General features: G+C 38.8%; 1 pseudogene; it reads left to right on the forward strand.

Moving 5' to 3' along the window:
* The first annotated feature begins 9780 nt into the window (after positions 1 to 9780).
* On the forward strand, positions 9781 to 10298 carry LOC102758460 (annotated as a pseudogene).
* The last annotated feature ends 8909 nt before the right edge of the window (positions 10299 to 19207 follow it).

Here is a 19207-nt window from a genome sequence, read left to right on the forward strand (position 1 = left end):
CACCAACTTACACCATACACAAAAATAAACTCAAAATGGATAATGAACTTAAACAAAAGACGGGAAACCATAAAAATATTAGAGTAATCCACAGGCAGCAAAATCTCAGACATTTACCGAAGCAATATCTTCACCAATATGCTCCTAGGGCAATGGAAATGAAAGAGAAAATAAACAAATGGGACTACATCAAAATAAAAAGCTTCTTCCCAACAAAAGAAACCATCAACAACAACAACAACAACAAAAACAAGAAAGCCCACTGCATGGGAGAACATATTTGCCAATGTTATCACCGATAAGGGTTAAATCTCCAACATTTACAGGGAACTCATACAATTTAACAAAAGGAAGATAAACAACCCAATCAAAAAATGGGCATTGGACATATTTAATAAAATGCAATAAGAGAATTCCCATAATCACTTGTATGGAGGATGAACTTTTTATGGAATGGATAAATATCCTTACAGGTTTATGCTATTCTGAATAAACTTCTCTATACTCTTAAAACACACACACACACACACACACACACACACAAAACTGTGGTACATCTACACGATGGAATACTATGCTGCAGTAAAAAAGAAGGTATTCTTACCATTTGCAACAACATGGATGGACCTGGACAGTATTATGCTAAGTGGAATAAGCCAGTCAAAGAGAGATAAATATCACATTATCCCACTCATTTATGGAATGGAATGAACAACATAAACTGATTAGCAAAAACAGATCCACAGACAGAGAAATATCAATCAGACTGTCAAACCTCAGAGGGAAGGTAGGGGAGGGTGGGGGTAAGGGAGAGAGATCAACCAAAGGACTTGTATTCATGCATATAAGCCTAACCAGTGTACACAGACACCAGGGGGGTTAGGGCATGAGCGGAGGGGTGGGGAGGACAATGGGGGAATATGGATACATATGCAATACCTTAATCAATAAAGAGAGAAAAAAAATGTCTTTCTACCTTCAGCCTCATTGTCTGGCATGGTTTAGTTCCTGAAGATAATACAGCACATATGGTTAAATTATACAAACTCTCTAAATTAGAAAGAACAAAATCAAAAGGACTGTGTCTTTTTTCACATACCTTATTTTTGTAATATCATTAAATGGCAGAATTAATATGTGGAATATATGAAAGGAAAAGCTGGTGGGAGTAGCACTTTTCCTCTAAATGCCAATCTAATTAGATTTAAAATACAATTTAACCCACCTTACCAAGGCTTTAGATTATTTTTAAGAGTTTACAAGGATGGGATATGGGTATGATAACTTATCTCCTGCGTTGTTCTCAACAGACATCTTTCTCAGACAACTAATTTGGAAAGTATTGCTGCTATATGCTTCCCAGCTGTCCCAAACACAGCTGTTGCTTTAATGGTCACTTTCTCAGATCCTATAATCTATGGGAGCACCTGTCCAAGCCAACCGAGAAAGAGATCTTTTCAAAATGACCAGAAAAACTGCATCGCACAAAATTTTGAAAAAAGGTAAATGAATGTAAGATAAAAAAGAAAAAAACTTACTACATTTATGCTCTCACATTCATTTCCCAGAGATGGTTTTAATATCTTCCACACCCTTGTATAAACAGAGGTCTTACTCATCAATTATATGCATTTCAGAATATTGTTATGAATTGCACCTTTAGGAGATGCAACAGTTACAATATGAGTAGCAAAATGGCAGGTACTTTCTAAAAATATTGGAACATAATTTTGCATAAAAATTAAAAATAAAAAACTCTTTTTATAGCTCATAGTTTACATTTCAATTAAAGTCTCAGCAGGGGAGCAGTTAGGCAGTGATCAAGCTGGTAAGCAGGCAAGTGGTTAGGAGCCAGATGTCCCGGATTGCAAGCGGGATGTCCCCTGAGGGGTCCTAGATTGGAGAGGGTGCAGGCCAGGCTGAGGGACCCATCCCCCCATGCACAAACTTCATGCACCGGACCTCCAGTATTAGTATAAGTAAATATAGTGGCATTAAGAGGCAATATGGGTTTAACCATAGGCTAACAAATATTAGTTTCAATTACTGACATTTTGAATATCAAATGTTGTATGATAAAATGCAACCTGTTTCATCCCCAGGGTTGACAAACCCATTCAGCTTCCATATTTAAATGGATAGAAGTATTTTTACATAATCGATTCCGGTCAAGGGCATGTACCTGGGTTGTTGGCACATCCCCAGTGGGAGATGTGCAGGAGGCAGCTGATTGATGTTTCTCTCTCATCAATGTTTCTGACTCTCTATCTCTCTCCCTTCCTCTCTGTAAAGAATCAATAAAATATATTTTAAAATTTTTTTTTAAAAAAAATAACCATCTTTAAATTTGTGTTGAGATATTTCATGTATGTTTTTTATGCTTGTAGTACTTATAATACTTTGCAGGCCTACCATATGCAAACAATTGAATATTTTAGTAGGGAGACTAGAGTTATCAAAACTAAAGCAAGGTTCATTTGTAGTATGTTGAGAAAGCAAAACAACTTAGAGCTCAGAGGCAAAGTGATCTACAAATCAGGTCATATTCCAGAATTTGGTTGCCTTGCCTACTGCGGCATTTCTTCAAGAAATGAAATTTGATTAAATTATTTTCTTAAAAAATAAAGAGCCAACTCACTATAAAGGATTTGAAGATTAATAACTACACACACACACACACACACACACACACACACACACACCTATCAAATACCCTTTTAACTAGAAGGATAATCTTACATAATCATGTTTCATATGTGTAATTTTTTTCTATGAGTGGGTTTTGGAATAGAGTGTTGTTCTTGGTCTCAGATTGAATTTTGAAATTAAACAGCATTCTGCCTTGATTCCAGAATCCTAATTCAATCAAGATAAGTAACAAATGATGAGTTAATTGCTATATGAATATAACTGATTAGCTTACTTTCTGGTTGTAGGAATTTAGAGATATTTTCAGTGACTGCTGACTCAATACATGAGATCTAACTTAAAGGAAAAACTAGGAAAAATTGTGTTTGTTTGCTCTTTTCAAAAGATGTGCATGACTTGAAAATTTGAAACTAGTCATTTCACTCTATGAATTGATTGTAATTTGTCATTTCCTTGAGGTACAAAATATGAAGAAATGAGTGGTAGGGAAGAATTTTATTCCACAGGCAATGATAACAGTACCAATCTGGTTCCCTACCCAGATTAACTGATGTGTTTTGCATTTGTTACCTGAATTAATCTTCACAAATAACTTCACAATATTTATCTTTATCTCTGATTTAAAAATAACTCACCAAGGTCCCCATGCTTACTGGCCTAGGACTTAATAATAAATAGAGAGTCCAAAAGTGACAGGCTTTTCAATGAACATTCTATTCTGCTTAGCATTTCTAGCACATCCTGTGAAATACCCTTCCATGGCTCTAGCCAGACAATTCTACTCTACATCACACATTCTGACATGATTCTTCACCAGATATTTTTCCTGAACTTGTTGTCATTCATGGAGCTACTCAAGCCTCCCATAAAATGTACCTATTTTTTAACTTTTATTTATTTATTTTTGTAGCCTAATGGATGCTGGCAAGGTTTCTGTCACTTGTTGTCAAACCATTTGTCTCTTCTGAAACTTAACTGCAATGTCTTTCAACCATTATTTGGGTAACTTTATATTTTATTAGAGATTATATATATATATACACTATTTTTTTCAATAAACAGAAGTATTTGCATGTCATATATTTTGTCCACGTGGTAGAGAAAGACACTGAAATTGGAAGATTCGATTCCCACTTTCATTGCATATGTTACAATGAGATAGGTAGTCAGATAGTTATTGTTGAGAGTAGATATTCCTCAATAGATTAATTGCACTAGGACAGGGAGAATGGCATCAAATGCTCTACTATGTGCCCAGCAACTAATACTCATAATGGTTATTCGATGTCATATTGGTTTTAAGGGCTGCTGTAATGAGGCCCTAGAAATAGGATGGCTTGTAACAACAGAAATGGACTCATTCATAGTGTGGAGGCCGAGAGCCTGAAATCAAACTGTCAGTAAGGCCACCTCCCTCTGAATCCTGTAAGAAACAACCCTCCCTTGCCTGTTCCTAGGTCCTGATGGTTGTCAGCAATCCTTGGAGTACCGTCACTTGCAGCTGACCTGCTCATCCCACCCCCTACCTGCTCCAATCGCTGCCTCTGTTGTCACGTGGTTTCATCCCTGGTGGGTCTGTATTTCCTCTTCTTAGAAGGACACCAATCCTATTGAATGAAGAGCCCAGCCTAGTCAAGTATGACCTCATCTCAGTTTCACAAATTACATCTGCAAGGACCCAATTGCCCAATAAGATCACATTCTGAGGTTCTGGGGGTTCAGACTTGAATATTAGCTTTTTGGAGGATGCAATTAAACCCATAACAGATACTTAAATAATTAATAGTTGGATAAATGATGCAGTACTATGTAAGGGCCTATTTAAAATATTTAGTACAACAATACATGTAGACACAAAAAGTTTGCCATCTCCATTTTAAACTATTAAAAGGCAGATCTAGCCTGTGCTATTTTTCAGGAAGAGTGGACCTTTAAAAAGGAAAGACACACAATGCAGAGACAGTGGGGGGTGTCACATTAAAAAGTAAAGAGCTGAGACATGTTGCTCCCTAGACCTCCTCTGCTCTTTAGATGATATTTTAGAGAGAACACCCTCAGCCCCAGTCTCTGAAAGCAATCAGCTCGCCGATGACAGTAGCCGATCCTTGACTCTCCTTGGTGCTCCAAGGCCAGCCAGTTGCTGACTTCGCCAACCCTTCCTTGCTTGCTAATAAGTGAGGAGCAATTATATACAGAGGCAGGTTTCCTGGAAGTTAATGAAGATTAAGCTTCGGGGCCTTCCAAATTGCATGGGCTCCTTCCAGGGCCTTGTACCTAATTTAGTTTTAGTAATTTGTGTGCATTTTTAAGAGATCATGCCCAGATTGTATAAGCTTCAGGCCTCACACCGCCTGGATCTGCCTGTGAACAAATTCTAGAGATAGCCAATTAATTATCTCACATCTCGATTAGCAGGCATTTATTTCTCCAGAAATGGTAAAAAAAAAAAAAGAATGAAATAAAGATAAAAAACTATTCAACAGAAATGGTAACATGAAAAGAACATATTTTGAGCTGGCATAATCAGAGTGCTTTGTTCTGGATGGTACCCCACCAGCAAAACGCTAGCCTGTTCATTTTTTGTCCGTTTATGTTGTTGGTATGTAGTGAAGATTGTTACTTTCAGTGAAAAGATAAAGAGGAAATGTGAACCGCTTTATGAAGGGCAGAGTGCAAGGTAAACTGAGAGACATGGACTGTGAGCAACTTCATCCCGAAGAGCAGGTCAAGAGCAGCTGAAAGTTACTCTTGGGCCCACAATGGGCACATATTGTTAAATGTTGAATAAGGGAGTACAGATGGGGCCACAGCTAATTATTTAGCCTGGGAATCTATTTAAAAGAAAAACTAAGTCCTTTAGAAATTAAAACATTAAATAGTAAAGTGCCAATCTGATGCTTAGGGAAAAGGCATCTTGATAGGAGTTTGGGATGGGTGCTCCTTCCATCATAACACAAAAGGGTGAGCAGCCCGACCACATTTGCTTTTGAAAGCTTGCTTCATATCATCCAATCATTAATCTCTACATATTTTAGCGCCCCGCTCCCCATTTGTTTCTTTTCCACATCTTCTCATCCCTTGACTAAATGGTGACCCTAATCATTTATTTCTGGTTTGGTATTGTTTGAAATTCCACTGGCATTCATCCTTACCTTTATAAGGCCTTCCTTCCAAATACAACTACTTGTTGCGGTTACTATGGCCATATTCTTTAATGCAGCTAATTTCTACTCCTGAAAATCCCCTCTTCTCTGCTTATTACCAAACTTTCTAACCCACTGGGATGCAAAGAGATCAAGGGACTTGTTTAGCAACACATGGAAAAATAAAGCAAAAAATAGAACTAATTTACTTATCTGCCCTGTTTTTCTTTCAAACTTTAATGCCTTATGTAGAATCTTTATTTTATGTGTTAAATAACTGTCATAAATCTTTTATGTTTTTCCAGAGGATAGCCATTTCATGAGAGATCCAGAGTAGAAACTGCTTATTCCAATAGGGACCAATATTCACAGTGCTGCTTAATTCAGCTCCCACGGAATGCAAAATTATATTCTGCAATAAAATATGCTCATTAGTAAGTACATGAATTAAACTACCCGCCTAGCATCAATATTATCACCTAGGAAACACAATTTTTATCCTCACCTCTTTTCAGATAGCATCAACTATTTAAATGTGCCCCTTAATTTTCACTCTACTACATCTATTTTTGGACTTCAGTAATACTCATTTGGATTCACTTCATTATTCACACCATATGTCCATATTTATATTGAGTAATAAAGTTTTAAAAACAAATTGCCGGCTTGTAGTTGAATACTTCTAAAATATATTTATAACTGAAATGATTTCCTAAACTGTGCTTTTAATTTTGAACTCTCAATTGAATAAAGTAGATTTATTCATTTTTCTATCATTAGGTACCAACAATACTAATAATGTATCTTCCATTATGATTATGTGACATTTTGGCCTCTGTTTTAGCAATACCAGGAGCATTACCCTGTTAGATATATGCAATCTTATTTTCAACATGGCATTTTAAGTGTTTGGAAAATCATGAGTGATGACTACAGGGAAAATCTGCATTTCTTCCTAAAACTACAACTTGAGTATTTCCATTTCCTGAGCTGAATGGGGGAAAGAATATTTACATGTTTTTTTCCTAGATTCCAGCACAACGGTAGGTGCTCAATAAATTTGCTGAATGATTGAAAATAAAAAACAACACCAAACAATTAGTGATATAAATGTTTTCAGAGAGACTGTTTTTAATTCCATCCTCAAAGGATCTGATCTGCCCAAGAACCTACTATTAATATGCAGTAGCAATACTCTCATACCACGTGTTCACCACATGTCATTATTATACCATCTGCCAATACTGTACATCTTTGCACTTTTACAGATCAGCAGTGAAACACTTTCTGAAGGAAATTCTTCATAAGCTTCAGGAAAATAGGTCAATGTTCTGCTTACTAGAGTCTAAGTCATTAATACTAAGGGATTGGCGCCAAATCCAAACATTTTCATTGGCTCCTATAGGGGATGGCACACCTCCCAGAAATAAAGTCTTGGGGTATTCCACCACAAAAAAAAAATGCACTAATACTAACAATACAATTAATTTAAAGTCTAGAATAGCTGTGGCACTGAGTACCCACGTGGCAGTGAAGTTATTTTCTAGAAAATCAGTAGTCCCTCAAAAGGCAGAAAGCTATGGGATTATATGGAGCTGCTAAACCCCAAAGTTAGAATCAATTAGAGATTTCATTTCCAATGAAAACACTTGCTTTCTAATCTACACAAAAGAGATTCTCCATGAGCACAAAATTTCCCATCTGGGTGAGTACACTGATTATTATCTACTCAAGATGGCAGGACAAGTTGTGACTATTCTTGCCCATGTCAGGAAAGGCTCAGGGATTTGAGTGACACTGAGCAGAACACATCCTTGGACACAGTGGGGCCCACCCTGAGAGGTAGAACCAGGGCTGCCTGGGATTAGTATTTCATGACAAAGCAATTATACAAATCACATTACTTTTAAAAATAGTTTTTATTATGTTAGTGTTTTTATCAAGATTATAATTATAAACCATGAGCATCAGCTGCTATGTTTTAAATTTATTAGAGAATTGTGTTGCTAAGAAAACTTCCAAAGAACTCCTAACTACATTTCAACTAAACAAATCTAGACTTGCATTTGCTTTCTAAGAAAATGAGCAACAATTCAGCATCAACACCACCTGAGTGTTCTCCTACCCAGACTTAATTCTCTTTATTAGGTTGAAGCTAATATTACCAATGTTAGAGCTGTGTTCTTTTTTAGTAATATTATGTACCACATGGAACTCCACAGGTAACATTCAGTGTAAAATGAGACATGTGCAAACTTGGTTAGGCTACATTAAGTCATTACTGTATAAAAGATAATGTTTATTTGATATCCCCTATTGGGACTTAAAAAAGATTCATTGACTTATCCTCAAAAATTGTATTATGAACCTAGCACATGAAGGAGACTGTTTTGGAGGGTTAAGGTAATGATATTAGCAAGGCATAGTCTCTATCTTAAAGTTACACAAAACACAACAAATGGATATAGAAACATAAAATATCCATAATAACAAAAGGGTAATATGCTAATTAGACCAGACAGCCTAATGACCTTCCAAACGTCGGACAAAGCCAGGGGCTGCAAGGGTAGAGGCAAACCGCCTCGGCTGCAAGGGCCGAGCTTCTTGTACGAATTTCGTGCATCGGGCCTCTAGTTATTACAATAATAGAGTAAGGCTAGGGTGTAGAAGCAAAGCTGGAATGAAATTATTAATTCTATCTCACTAGGATCACTGAAGACATTCTGAAAAACTTACACTGAAGGTAACTTTTTGGCAATGAAGTGGAAGGGCAGTTGGACCAAACTGGCAGAGCATGCTTTGGGTTGAATGAAGCAGATGACATGTACTGGACATGATCTTGTGGAGGAGCATCCTGCATCCAATGAACTGCTGAGTCAGGTTTGACAAAGCAGTGTGAGATAGTTCTCAAGACACGCATAGCTGAGGATGTGATAATAGAAGTAAAATGTCACAGGGTGTCATATGGCATGCTAATGGGATGGCATTTTATTCAATGGGACAGCTCTGTAACTCTGCTCTTGTCACATGAACACAGCTATACATAATGTGTAAGTGAATGTGGGAAACTGTATCCCAATAAAACTATTTACCAAAACAGGCAGTGGGATAGAAATCACCAACTTAATGAAATAATCAGACTTGATGTGTGAAAGAATGCCTTAGGAATTTTATAGTAGATGGACAGAAAGATACCAGAATGAGGTAGAGAAGTCATTTTTCAAGTAATATACTTACATTTTTTTATAACTTAATGTATTACAATAACAAGTGAGTGGAAAGAATGGGTTATAACAGTTTTTAAGAAGTATAATCAATATAACTTGCTGTTTTGTTTTTATGGAGGGTACAGTGTGCTGAAAGCATGGGATGATTAATAAAAAGTGAATTAAAATGGAAGCACAAATTTGAAATAAAAAGCAGATGAGAAACTCAGGAGCACACCCTGTAGAGATTAGAGTAACAGATGAGTTTGTGTTGTATATAATGGCTGGGATCTCAGCAGACAAATCTTGCTGTATTGATTGAGTTAGAGGCCATTAGCCTGACGTTGATAGTTAAAATATTAAGGATGATATTACTGCAGAAGAGGGTATAGAAATTGAAAAAGCCTATAGTAACATCCATTCACAGCAAACATTATCTATAGTTTTCTCATTAAATAGTAAACATCAATTTCCTATCAGAAATCTATTCTCTTATACTCTGAGCCCATGACATTAGGTCAAATAGATCCCACCCCATTCAGAGATGGGTTCTGATTGGTCTAAACCAGAAGCTCTCCATTCCGAGTGGCACTCCTAATGATCCATTGCAGATAATTAGCAATTCATGGGGCTATTTGGAGGAGGGGATGCTACTGGTATTTCTTCCCTAGGTTAGGGATGCCAAGCACCATGCAATGCCCAGACATTACTGCACAAAGCATTGTCCTACTCAAAAAGTCAATTGCCATAACTCGCTAAGATGAAGGCTGAAGGATGATTGATTCAATCTGCTGTTCAGCCGGCAGGGAAAGCTGAGGCTGCAAAAATGGTACCTGGCCACATCAGACAAGGAGAGAGAAAAGATGGTTTGGGAGCTCATGCAGGTTGTCCTGGCTTGCAAGCCCAAGATGCCCAGCTTCCTGAAGTGGAGAGACCTCAAAGTTGTCTATAAGACATTCACCAACCTCTACTTCTGCTGCACCATCGAGGGCCAAGACAATGAGCTCATCATCCTGGAACTGATCCACAGATATGTGGAGCTCCTGGACAAATCCTTTGGTAATGTGTGTGATCTGGACATCATCTTTAATTTTGAGTAGGGTTACTTGATCTTGGATGAGTTCTTGATGGGAGGTGATGTCAAGAAGAGTGTGCTAAGGGCTACTGAGCAGGCTGACCTGCTGCAGGAGGAGGATGAGTCACCATGCAGTGTGTTGGAGGAGATGGGTCTGGCATAGCCCCCTGCCTAAGCCACACGGAGATGTGGGGAGCTGGTGGAGAGGCAGGGGACAAGTGGTCCTTTTCTGGGTGGGACTGATGTCTCATCTTCTTTTGGAGTGAGTTGTAGGCTCAAGACCCTCAAATAGTCTTTTCTTCCATCTCCTACCTCCTGTTTCCCCTTTTCCTACTGAAGGTTTTTGGAGCTGGGAGGCAGGGAAATATGACCAAGACCCAAGATGAGGGTGCTATTTATTTGGCTTTTACTCTCTAAAGAACTATTACTCCAAATTTCCTAACCCCTTATAATTGTAAATATATAAATATATCAGGTTAAAGGGAAATAGTTTTCAGGGCTTTTCTCATCTCCCTGTCCCATAACCTACTTCCACCCCTTCTCATCCCCCTGCAGCCAGCCAGGTCAGCTTCTCTGCCTGGGAAGGGGGCATCTGTGTAGTGACTGGGTCATCCTCTCCCCTCATCTGCACCCTCCCTTCTTTTTTGCTGCAGTTAGGCCTCTGTCCAGTGGAGTGGAACAACATAGTTAATTTTTTTCTAACCTTGCCACTTTGAGGGAGGGAGGGTTGGGGGAAGGGAAGGCTTCATAGGAGACTGGGCCCAATCCTCCAGTCTCCTTTTTCACTCCATATTCTGGGTGAGGCAGAAACTAAGGGGGTGGTGGGGTGGGCAAGTATCTGATTTTATTTCCTTTTCTCTGAAATAAAAGGAAAAGCATTTCTTGGGGGAAAATGTCCATTGCTAGACACTGACCTATGCTAGTCAACATATCCACTCATTGTCATGCTCTTCTGGATAAAAATCTGAACCATAAGAGCCAACATGTCACTAAGGATTTACACTGAGCCTTCACAGATAGTGATAGGTAAGTTTTCCCTTAGGTTTGCATTTGGAAGCTCACAGTTTGGTTCTGTTCCTACCTTTTTTGCTAGAAGATTTTTGTAAAATCAAATCCTACACATGGAGGAAGAGAATAGAGTTGAACTTGGAGAGAAAGCATAACTGGACCTTGGTGACATATTTTGAGTCTCACAGTGAGCCTATACCTGTTACTTGAGCCAATACATTTTCTTTTTGCATAATCCAACTGAAAAGCTATTTTCAACTGAAAGAAAATCTATTGGAAATAGAACCATGAATAAAGAATACTGGGAAATATAAAAATATAAAGTAGAATCAGAATAATAAGACAGAAAGGGAGAAAGAATGAGCTATAACCAATAAGATAGAACAACCAGGATGGAGTTATTTTACAAAATTCAATGGAGAAACATTTTTAAAGAGAAATGGTCAATGGTGTCATCTGCTGCATGATAATGAGACTTGATGAAAAGTTTTATGTATGGCAATAGAGAAACCCATGTCCAAATCTGCCAGCTCAATTTCAGGTGCAGGCACCAGATGGTAACTTTACTACAACTGCTTTCTGAGCCCATCCAGTTAGCACCTATTTTATAAAGACGTGATGAGGTTTTTCACACAGTGCATTACAAGGACATAGAAAGGATGGAGAATTACTGATATGTTTCTGATTGAAATGTATAGAGTTCACAAAAACAATGAATCATAAATCTATATACACATGAATATGTGCATGATAAACATAAACTATACTAACTACTATTCACATTATAGTTAACTTGAGGGTTAATGCCAAACTATCCTTATTAGGAAATTAAAGTAACACTAAGTATAGTCAACCTGGGAAAGACCTTCATCTGGGCTGCATAGCGAGTTTCCCTTTCCCCATTGTCAAACGCAGTATCACATACTGCTCCGCCAGTGGTATTTCAACTCAACTATGAGGCATGGTGACCAATGGCAAGTTGTCACTTTCTTAAATAACCTCATAGTAAAGAAAGATGAGCTGTTTATATATTCTGAAAGGTGCAAAAAGAAACAATTCTAGGAACTAGTTGGAAAAAAAAGTTTCCACAGGAGACTGGAAGAATACTTTGCTTGTATTCAAGGGAGAATGTATGACACATGGGGGTGGGGAGGAAAGAGTTCAGGAAAACAAGATGAAGAAGGGTCTGACTGCAAGTGATAAGAAATATATTTTCTTCCCCTAGTGATTGATCTGTGGGGGAACCACAGGTTTCTGAGTAAGCAAGTCTTGCCAACTAATTGCTGAGACAGTCAATGCCTGGTGTTCTGGGATAAGTGAGAAATCTCCAGGAGACCACAGCAGGAGCATAGGAAAGTTAGAAGGGAAATGAGGAAGCAAAAATGGCATAATTCTTCAACACTAAGCAACTGCAAACTAGGTCAAACCCACACAAAGTCAAGAACATTGTAATAACAGGGGAGAAATATGCCAAATCCTCATACTAACTAGGGAGCTAATGATGAATTATGTTAATTAAACTTATTAATATAATCCTGGGGTGTCCTCTTCAAAATTCAATACCTGGAAAAAGTCATGCAAGAATGCACAATTATTTCTCAAATCCAACTTGATGTTCTAACATTCTAGCAACACTTACATATTGCTCCATATGCATTTATTCAAACTTTAGATTCTTAAATTGGTTCCTCATCAACAATAGGCTCAGAGTTAGCATCCTTTTTGTGAAAATTGTTGAAAATGGAGAACGCTACTTTCCACTGTCTAATCTGAAAAATGTTCTTATTGCAACGGCTCGTGAATATTCTGGACTGGTTTATTATTTCAACTTTGTGTTATGGTGGAAAGTGTTGTGTATAATCCCCAGGCTTTTGCTGACAAAGAATAACTTCTGACAAGTTTATTACTTTAAAAAAAAATCAACAGAACACAAAATCGCTATAATCTGATTATTTCTTGTGTTGCTCTATTTTCACTGGTCTCCCCACCGACACCCATGGCTGAAAGATCTGTGTTATGCAGTTTATGTGTATTAGACCCACAGGCTATGTCACTGCCCAAGCTTCTCCCCAACTACAACCTAAAATATGTTACCATTCCTCCCAAGCTCCTTTTCATAACAGACATTTTTTTTGTTATAAAATATATGATATAAATGTTTATAGAACCTTTCATTTGAACTACACACACTCACATACACAGACACACAAACATGGATCACATTTTTAATTGATAAAGTCTGCTAAATTGGTACATTAACAATTAAAATAAGTAAGTATTTATGGAGGTTAAAGGTGATTTGTCTTCCTTTCTAATTGTTATCTAAATATCCAGAAACACTCCTTACCTGTAATACTTACTACCCTGATCCTGGAATGGACATATTGCCTCTATCACTAAGAGATTACTCTTCTAAACTTCTAGGGAAGGTTCATGATCTAGACCTATTGCCTGAATTCCATTGGTCACTTTTTGAACCAGGAACACATGAACCAAACTGATCTGAATTCAGTTATACTCAGGGTTCCCCACCTTCATCTTTAAATCATGTTTGGCCAATGGCCATTTCGTTGATCTATAATAACGGGGACTTCCTGTTGACCCAAACTTGGCACTCAGTTGAGTCATTCCATGCATCTCTGTTACCTAACAGTCTGAATTCCTCACTGAGACTTCAATACTGAGTTCGGTCCCTTCTATTGTCATGGCCCATTTCTCTTTCTGATTTGCTCCTTTCTATCAGGTGCAGCTCTTGCAAAATCACCCGCATGCTATAAAATACTTTTCTGATTTCCGGTTCTCTCAGAGGCAGATACTGAGTCAAAAATTCAAGTGTTAAGTGATTTATTAAGAAAGTGTTCCTAGTGAATGGGAGGCCGGAGAGGGAAGAAAGAGAAGCCGGACCTGCCTCATGCTGTGCAGTGCTCTGGACTGTAAATCACATCTTTGCATTTGCTCTACTCTGAGACAAAGGAGCACGGTGTGTGCACTGAAAGTAACCCTCAGCTCCAGGCTTCCTTCTGCAGGTAGCAGAGGTGACATAAAATCCTAATCACATATAACCCCGAATACAGGTTAGGGGGCTGTGATGACCTATTATACCCACCCCCTCAAAGAAGTCTGTAGGTGCAAATAGTTGTTAAAACACACGTGCTTGGTGGGGACACAGAGCTGGTAAAAGGATCAAAGCCAACCTGGTGAGGCAGGGCTTGTGGAATGTGGTGTGGGAGCCCAGGAAACCTCTCCCTATGGAGAACCTCATATTTAACTGGTCACAATTAGTAAAGTCAGTCATTCAGAGTTTCTGGAGAATGATCAAAGGGCTTAGTTCTAACACACTCAGAGGCATTTGTTCAACAAAATCGATAGAACTAAAATAAGAAATGTGGACAGCCCTAGAACTTGAGCTGGGTGCTGCACCCAGCCCCCAAACAGGTCCATGTTGAAGGGCTATTTCAGTAGGCTCAGCAGCCTAGGGGTGGTCCTCTATCCCTGGCCTTCAGGTTGGGTAGAGCTACTCCAGGTGGATTTGATGGCTAACTGATCACTGACATATCCAACCTGGCTCTGTGCTGCAGATCTAGATTGTGGTAACTAGAGCATGATGGCTAGAGGGGAGGCACTGTACTGTGCAATATCTTGGCCTACTAATTGTAAGTACTACGGAACCGGGTGGTGGTTGTAGAGAGTGTCATGGATGCCTTATAAAAAGTAGATGAGAGCCCTAACTGGTTTGGCTCAGTGGATAGAGCGTCAGCCTGCGGACTCAAGGGTCCCAGGTTCGATTATGATCAAGGGCATGTACCTTCATTGAGGGCACATCCCCAATAGGGAGTGTGCAGGAGGCAGGTGGTCTATGTTTCTCCCATCAATGTTTCTAACTCTCTATCCCTCTCCCTTCCTCTCTGTAAGAAATCAATAAAATATATTTTTTTAAAAAAAGTAGAGAGAAAAGACCATAAACATAACACTAAAGAAAAACAGCAAACTACAAGAAAAGAGACCAAGAGAAGAAGAAAGAAGCAGAGAACTACAAAAGCAATCAGAAAACATTCACAACATGGCAATGCATACATGCCTATCAATAACTACTTTAAATGTAAATGGACTAAATACCCAATAGGGAACTAAGGTCTTAGGATTGCTACCCTAGAGAAAGGCCAAGATTGGAGATTCTGGAGTCATCTAGAAAATGATTCTCAGCCAGGGAAGCTTTTGCCCCCAGGAGACATTTGGCAATGCTTGGTCGTCACAACTGAGGTGGGTGCTACTGGCATCTAGTGGATAGAGGCCATAGATACTGTTCAAACATCCAACAGAGCCCTGACCAGTTTGGCTCAGTGGATAGAGCGTTAGCCTGCGGACTCAAGGGTCCCAGGTTCGATTATGATCAAGGGCATGTACCTTCATTGAGGGCACATCCCCAATAGGGAGTGTGCAGGAGGCAGGTGGTCTATGTTTCTCCCATCAATGTTTCTAACTCTCTATCCCTCTCCCTTCCTCTCTGTAAGAAATCAATAAAATATATTTTTTTAAAAAAAGTAGATGAGAGTTTCAGGACAGCCCCACTATACCTTGAAAGAAGCTGCAGAAGGTAGATGGTTTCATGACTGCATTTTAAGAGATTCTCATCACCCACAGCTGAAGAACAGATTCAGCAGATACAGGGCTCAGGACAAAATGGAACAAGGCGTCAAATTTGAGAAATGGCAACAATTTCAGGCTCAGCAAACTTCCCAGGACAAAGTCAGGGCCTGACAGAGAAGGAGTCATCTTGATGCTTGAAATGAGCATACCTGAGCATGCCTGGATAGAATTCTAAATGTCTTGATTCCTCTGGACTTTCTAAGCTTATCTAAGAAATATGCTTGTAAGGAGCAATTGGCATTGTAGATTAACTCAATAGATTGACATTTTCTATAAGTTATGGATTACAGTAGGAAATGATGCAACAAAATTGATCGATTTTCAGTAGGATTACTAGATCCTAGAAGAGTAGAGGTCAGATGACAGCATTTAACTGTGTGTGTGTGTGTGTGGTGGGGGGAAGGGGTGTAATTCCCCTATATAGTGAAAAATTTGGAATGGAAACCAAGATGGAATAATCAGGGCCTTACAGACTCTGGTGCTCTTCAGTGCAATATAGGTAGGCAACCCAGCCTGACCTGTGATTAATGCATATAAAGAAAGGACATGAAGCAGGCCATGCGAAATAGCTCACTTGGGTGAGGGTTAGACTGAAGAAAGGACATGAAGAAATAATAGAAAACTGAGTAGACTCCAATGTAAAGTCATGCAACATTTACATGTGTATTTTTGAACATTAATTCTGCAGTCTTCATTGAACCATGATGCAATGCTATCACAATAGACAAAATCTATGAATTTATGCTATATATCCTCACCTGAATATCTCTATTTTGCCTGTTTTGGAGAGGAAAGATAGAGAGACAGGCATACGGATCATTGCACTAGAACTTTTCCTAAAAATGTCATCACCATACTATATCAAGGGCAAAGATATAATGCAAAGAATGCTCTTTCTCAGTAAGCTCTCAGATCTTATCTCCCTGTGTCCAATCAATCCCCTTTGGATGCTTAAAATATTGTAAGAGTTAAGAGTGGTTTATGAGATTGGGAAAAGTGTTTGAGTGTCTTTAACCTTGATCTGTCTAAACTACAAACAATGAATTGTATTGTAGTAACCCAAAAATGCTACATGTTGAATGAATAAATTCAATCTTTATTTCCTCTCTAAAAAGATTACACTCCTCTACAAACAATAATGAGTGATGGGCATCTGAGAGTGGCATGCTGTAGTGACAATAACTTCAGTATCTATTTGGATGATTGCTCCTTATGTCTTCACAAACTGCTTTGCTCAAAATCTTAATAAGCAGTCTTTCAGAAATAAAAATCATTTTCTCTCTCTGGTATTACTGGCAGCCACTTTGATATGAATGGCATGACAGAATCATCCTGAGAATTTTAATTGTAAAAACAAATATTAATCTCTTTTATCTTCAGTATATTTTTATCAATAACATGTTCATGTCATTTTGTCTATGTCCTAATATATTTGTAAACAATTCAAATTATGTATATTAAAATGGTAAGTGGCTTGTATATGAAAACCTTCTATAATTCATTGTCTAAAAGAGCCCATTCTCCTAGTGAAAAAGGAATAGATTGGCAAACATTTTTGAGGATTATTTTGATAAATTTCACCATCAGTCATGTCAGTAAAGGTAATACAATATTTATCTACTTCCATACAATTCTTATTCATCTCTAAAGAATAATAATGTTCTTCTATAAAATAGCACTCAGTATTTTATGAGAAGTCATGTTAAAGTTATCTGAAGTAATTCAGAATAAATGTTATGGTTTATATGTAGCTAAATTTAAGTCAAGTACAATTATGAGAAAGTTATTTTATATCATTACATTTTTTTTACATGACTCTCTTATGTGTTACTTTTAGTTCAGCTTTCTCTTCAGTTTTCTGTGCCAATAATCTTATATAAAATAATAATCCTCTGCTAAAATATAAAATATCTAGTAATGTCACAACTCAATGGAAGCAAAGAAATAATGGAAGTTAAGGTAAAAATAATTAACCTTGCAAATAAGATTTACTAATTTGAAGATTTATGCTAGTTGCATGAACAAATATTGACTTGTGATTTTATGTAAAGAAAGTACTCCACTGAGCATATATAAAATGCTAGGAAATTGTGCCAGGTCTCTGGGTTTAAATGTCTTATCTTCCAAGTCTAAACTTCTACAATCGGAGTCACAATCACATAAGTAAGGGTATTTTTTGGGTCAAATATTTACTATTCAGATCAAAATGTGTACCATGTCTGAGAAACTTGGGAATATCTGATACAAGATTTTATAATAGTCACATTAACACTATTATCAATAATCAAATAATATTTGGCCTAAATCTAAGCAATTTAAAAATTAATAGAAATATGCCCAGCTGGCATGGCTCAGTGGTTCAGTAACAACCTATGAACTAAGAGGTCATGGTTCAATTCCCATTCAGGGCACATGCCTAGGTTGCGAGCTTGATCTTGGAGTATGCAGGAGACAGCGTATCAATGATTCTCTCTCATCACTGATGTTTCTATGTCTCTCTCCCTCTCCTTTCCTCTTTGAAATGAATAAAAATAATTCTATGCAAATTAACTGCCAACCAAGATGGTGGCCGGCAGCCAGGCAGCTGAAGAGAACAGGAGGCTTGCTTGCTCCAGTGAAGGAGGAAGCCAAGGTTCTCTGCCTGCCGCTGCTGGCCTCTCAGCTTGCAGTCTAAGCAACTATGTTGCAATTATAGAAGCTAAACAAACCCCATGCTTTCAGCCAGCCAGGCTTCAGCCAGCAGGACTGCAACAGAGTTTCAATTATAGAAGCCAAACAAACCCAGATACCTGCTTTCAGCAGCCGAGGTCTCAGAGCTAGAGCCGGCTTCCTCTGTCTCCACCCTCCTCTGTGCACCAGGCCTCTATCCCAGGCGTGGGCAAACTTTTTGACTCAAGGGCCACAATGGGTTCTTAAACTGGACCAGAGGGCTGGAACAAAAGCATGGATGGAGTGTTTGTGTGAACTAATATAAATTCAAAGTAAACATCATTACATAAAAGGGTACGGTCTTTTTTTTCAATAGTTTTATTCATTTCAAATGGGCTGAATCCGGCTCGCGGGCCGTAGTTTGCCAATGGCTGCTCTATCCCAAATAGTAAAAGGGTAATATGCCTCCCAGCACCGGGATCAGCGGAGCCTCGAGGCCTCACACCCTGGGATCAGCGAGCCATGAGGCCTCCTGGCACTGGGATCAGCGGAGCCGTAAGACCTCCCAGCACCGGGATTAGCAGAGCAGCGAGGCCTCCTGGATCCTGGAGCAGCGTGACAGGGGCGGCACCCAAACCCCCTGATTGCCCTGTGGCTGTGTGACAGAGGGCGGGGCCACGACCTCCCTATCCACCCTGCTCTGTTTGTGACAGGGGAAGGCGCCCCAACCCCCTGATCAGCCCTGATCTGTGTCTGATAGGGGGGAGCTCCCCAACCCCCTGATCGGGCCTGCTCTGTGGGTGATAGAGGGCGGCGCCCCAACCACCACC

This window comes from Myotis davidii, unplaced genomic scaffold (assembly GCF_000327345.1).
Source record: "Myotis davidii unplaced genomic scaffold, ASM32734v1 scaffold96, whole genome shotgun sequence".
Taxonomy (NCBI): domain Eukaryota; kingdom Metazoa; phylum Chordata; class Mammalia; order Chiroptera; family Vespertilionidae; genus Myotis; species Myotis davidii.